Below are 5231 nucleotides of genomic sequence, written 5' to 3'. Positions count from 1 at the left end.
ATCCACGTTGAAGCAAATGGTCTTTTCTGATGGCTGTGTAATATTCCATTGTATATATAGACCACATCTTCTTTATCCATCGTCAAAGGACATTGTGGCTCCTTCCACAGTTTGGCTACTATGGACATTGCTGCTATGAACATTGGCATGCAGGTGTCCTGATGTGTCACTACATCACTATCTTTGGGGTAAGTACCCAGTAGTGCAATAGCTGGTAACCCTATTTTAAAACCAGTTTGTAGGTAGTATCCTCATATTCACACTTCCCTATGGAACCACAGAAACTTACACACTTAAAGATGAAATCATGAGCTGCTGCAGTAGGATTAGAACCCCCACTCCAACCTCTCTACTGCGGGCACCTCTCATTGAATGGATGTGGCATTTCAAATTCAGTCACTACATGCAGACCACATGTCAGGTATGGGGCCAAGCTCTTCTTCGAACAGAAACTTTTTGGAATCCTTGAAAATAAGAAAACTCTGTGATACACATTAGTATTCTCTAGGAACAGAGGATGACAGGCTAAACATTCCTCACATTGAGCTTTTTAATATAGTGTAACAAATCTGCTCATTTTTAAATGGGCGTTATTAGAAGAAATTAGGATCAGTTGTGTTGGTCCACATTTGATTCTCCTCCAAAGATACGTGGAAATGTGTCTGAGTGTGTGTAAGTATATGTGGTCGTAGAAAATTAATTTGCTAGATAATATCTCTTGCTCCTCAAGGAAAAAGGCAGCCTCACATAGGGTTGCCAGATTTCATGGGAAAACAAGTATAAAATACTATACTGTAGTTGTACATAAACCATGAAATTGTGTATGGGGGTGGGGGGAGAGAATTTCTTTTAACACCTAAAGATAATGAGGGCAGTGAGGAAAGTTTCCGACAGGTTGCTGAACTCAGGAATCTCTCTCACATGCCAGGAACAAGGAGCAGAAGCTGTTCTTGAGGAGCCGTCATTCAGGTAACGGTGCTGGACTCAGAACGTAGGAGAGATTCCTTAAGCCTTTGTGAATTAACAGTTGCTTTCTTTTGTGACGCTATTTTTTCAAAAGTCATAACAGTAATCATTGAACCATTAAATAATAACAAATGCACTCTATTGAGTGTCACACGCTGTACACACCGATTCCCTCCCTGCAAGCCTCAAGCAGGTGTCATTCATCCCATTCTGCAGATGAGACAGAGGCTTAGGGAGGTGGAGTCACCCACCTGAGATTGCCCAGCTAGGAAAGACACACGGAGAACCTCCAGTCGGCCAGGCTCTGAGGCCTGTGCCCTACGTAACCTGCGTGGATGTTTGGGATTCAGGGATTAATTTTGCCCTCACTGGGCTGTTGCTTTGAATGCGAATTGAGGTCCTGTCTTGAGTACTGAGATTCTGGGTTAAAAGCTGCAGTAGTTGGCTTGCTCCTTCCTCTGTCTTCCCGCCCCCCCTGCTGGGCGCTGCAGGCAGGTCCTATAGGGACAGTCCTCTGGGGTGGAGCCCAGGGAAGTGGTGTCTGTTACTGCAAAGGACCTGCTGGGGGGCGGGTGCGGGGGGTGGGGGAGAGCCCGGGAGGAAATACAATGTAGGAAACCTGTTTTGCCACCTGTGGACTCAGAGTGCTTGGTAATTTTAAGTAAATGGCTTCTCCTTGCTGATTTCCTTTGTCCCCAGCCTCAAATGAGAGGGTTGTGTTATGTTTGGTGTCCTCTGTACCTGTGAAAACTGTAGAGATTTGCCCGTGAATAGTGCACATTTACGTGTATATAAATGGCCTAGCATCCCTGTCAGCCCATGTCTGTCCATGTGTCTGTCCCCACAGTTCACTGCTCCCCTGTGCTGCTCCTTTTACCACTGCTTGCAGCCAGGGCACTAACTCATCTCCCGACAGTGACGGGGACTTGTACTGCTCCCAGACTGGCTGTCACAGCAAGGCTGTCCCCCACCCCTCGAGGCTCTGCTGCTGGGTGTCAGCATTTCCATGGGAATCTGATCCCTTAGTGCCTGGTCCAGGAAATACACATGCATGCTCTGTATAAACACTGCCTGTGCTGTCACCTGACGTTTAATGTTTCACCAACCTGAGGGCGACCACACAGGGTCAGGTTGTTTGAGGAGGTGATGGGCACCTGCCTGATGACAAGGAAGCTGAGGGGCTCTCTTCATACCTGGTGTCCATGAAGCATCTCCCTCAGAGACCAGCTTATCCGTGTCCTTTAGGTGCCTCCAAGGGGAGCTGGCTCGCAGAGGCTCCAGCATCCAGCAGAGCCAGGCCACCTGCGCTGTTCCCGGGCCCCCTGTCCTGGCCGTGAGCCCTGGAGCCCGTGCTCACACCACTGTTTCTCAGCTCCTCATCTGCAGAAAGGAAAATCAGCAACTACCTCATAGGTTTAAGATTAAATAATGTACTACATGCAAAACAGTAAGGAGGGTGTCCGGCAAATGAAGATTGTTAGTTACTATTATATTTACATTTAACAGTAATTTAATAATCTTATAAATACAAAAAATACCACTGGACATAATATGAGTATTATAATATATCATTGAAAGTATGTTATAAATAAAAATAAAGATAAAATGATATAAAAGTTGAATTACTAAATTATTTAAGATTAGAGGAAATGTTATAAAATACTTTTACACTTGAATGATTTAAATCTCTTGGATATTTATCCTTTGTGAGTTTTAGCCAATAAATATCCTCAGCTAATTTACCTTCTGTCTAAACTTTGGCTAAGGCATTTGCATTAAATACAGATTCTCAGTTTTGTAGTCAATCTCTTGTTGGCCACAGACTTTGCACACTCTGGAATCCTGATTAGGGAAACACGTCCCCCTCCAGCACCACCAAAGCATTCTATCCTTTCCCGGGATATCCAGTTTGAGATTAGAGTCCCTGCTGAGCCGAGTATTAGCATGTCTGGACTTCTGTGAACTCCTCATCCCTCAGTCTCTCCTTTATTGGCTCCTTGCACATGAGATCCCTGCAGTAGGTTCAGAGCACAGAGGAGGTCAGCAGAGACATTTTCAGTTATGGGAAAATGAAGTAGTAAGTGGTGTTGATTTTACACGGAATTCAATAAGAACCCCCAGTGGTGCTGGTGGAGAAGTAAACCGGGGGAGCACGCTAATCACACTCATTACTAACATTTTGTATATTTATAAAAGGTTATTCACCTATCGGCTTTACAATGGACACTTCTCTAACAAAATGCTTCCTATAGGCCATTTGTCCAACCTGATCAGGGTGTTTGATTTGATTTGTTCTTTGGTTTTCTTGATTTAGTTGATTTCCCCAGGGAGGAAGGTATTCCTCAGGGAAAGATGCCACAAACACTGAATAAAAGAATCACTAACACTGCATAACTCATAAAATGTTGAATTATATTGTACACTTGAATCTGGTACAGCGCTCTATGTTAATTATACTTTATTTGTTTAATATGAGACTGTTTCTCCTTCTCACTGACATATGTCAGAGGTTTTCTGTTGGATGACAGGCATTAGAGCAGATGTGAACTGGTATCTCTTTGGGCTTTTCATTTGCCTCTAGGGACCTAATTTTGAGAATATTTAACATTCTTATTAGTTACTCAAACACCTTCTTCAGAGAAATGTGTTTTTAACCCTTTTATTATTTTTAGAGTGATATTGAGGTAAGTCCTACTGAGTGGGAAATCTTTATGCATTCTAGATAAAAGGCCTTTATATGATGTACAAATTTTTCTCTGAGACTGTAGTCTTTTCATTTTCTTCTTGGGGACTTTTGAAACCCATGTTTTGAGTTTTGATGAAATCCAGTTTATCAGAATGTATTCTTTTCTGGCTAAAGTGTTTGGGGTCATATCTAAGAACTCTTTGCTTTAATCCTGCATCACACAATTCCTTCCTCTGTTTTCATCAAGGAGATTTTAGAGTTTTAGAGTTATCTTTTAATTTATTTCCATCATGAAATACTTTTCATGTATATAGGAGCAAATGAAAGAAATTTATGCTTCTGCCTAGTGATATTCAGTTGTAGCTGAGTCGGTTGTGGAAAAGACTATCTCATCTTGCACGGAAGTAACAACACATTTATCAAAATCCTGTTGACCAAACACAAGAGATTATTTCTGGACTCTCAGTTCTCTTCCAGTGACCTTCATGTTTCTTTGCACCAGCAGTACTGGCTAAATTGTGTAACTTAATCATTCCGTAAGCTCTGAAATCAGGTCCTGTAAGGCCTTGCTGGAAAGGCCCGCCCTGCTGCCTCCAGGACCTCATGGGTCAATGAGAAAGCTTTCCACATCCTCTGTGTGTGCAGCATCATCAGTATCTCATCCAAATCAAGTTTTATGTGTATCGTCCCTCCAACGATTCTACAGTGTGACCATATCAGTCCCCCAAGTTTGGTCTCTTTCAAAATAATTAGGTCTATTCCAGGGTTTTGGGTTTTCATGTTAATTTTAGTGCAAACTTATATATTTGTGTGCACAAGGTGTGCTGCATTGAATCCTTAATCCATTTGGTGAGAATTGTCATCATGGCAATATCGGAGCTTCTAATCCATGAACATGGACCCTCTCTGCATTTATTTAGAGATTCTTTAATTTTCTTCCACATTGCTTTGTACTTTTCAAAGTACAAGATTTGCTCTTCTTGTGTTAAAATATTTCCCAAATATTTTCTCCTTTTTGTTTCTATGAAAATGGAATTGTTTCCTAAATTTCGTTTTCAAGTGTTTTATTCTAGTATACAGAAATCCAAATGATATTTTGTACATTGAATGTGTCCTTTGTGTGATATCAAACTTGTTTATGAGTTTTTCTTTGGGCTTTGTGTGCAGGTAGGTACTCTGGAAATATCCACATACAGGGTCATGTCAGCTGTGGATTAAGTTATTTTGACTTTTGTTTTCAATCTACAAGAGAGTTTTAATTTTTTTTTTTGCGTTGCACTATCTAGAACTTTTAACTTTGCACAAGTCAGACTTGTGAAGACAAGTATCAGGAGCAGACTTCCCTGTCTTGTTCCTGATGATTAGGAAAAGCATTCAGGCTTGCAGCATTAAGTCTGATGTCAGCTATGGGTTTTCACAGATGCCCTTTATCAGGTTGAGGAAATCTTCATTTTGCAATTGTTTCTTCTGCCAAAAAGAATAATTTCTCAATTCCCTCAAATGACAATATCGCTTGAAGTTACAAATTTTCTAACCTAGATTTTATTTTTTATATAAATATTCTGTTTTGTAATTTTGC

Source organism: Nyctereutes procyonoides, unplaced genomic scaffold (genome assembly GCF_905146905.1).
Source record: "Nyctereutes procyonoides isolate TBG_1078 unplaced genomic scaffold, NYPRO_anot_genome, whole genome shotgun sequence".
Lineage (NCBI taxonomy): Eukaryota > Metazoa > Chordata > Mammalia > Carnivora > Canidae > Nyctereutes > Nyctereutes procyonoides.
This window is presented reverse-complemented; position numbering follows the sequence as displayed.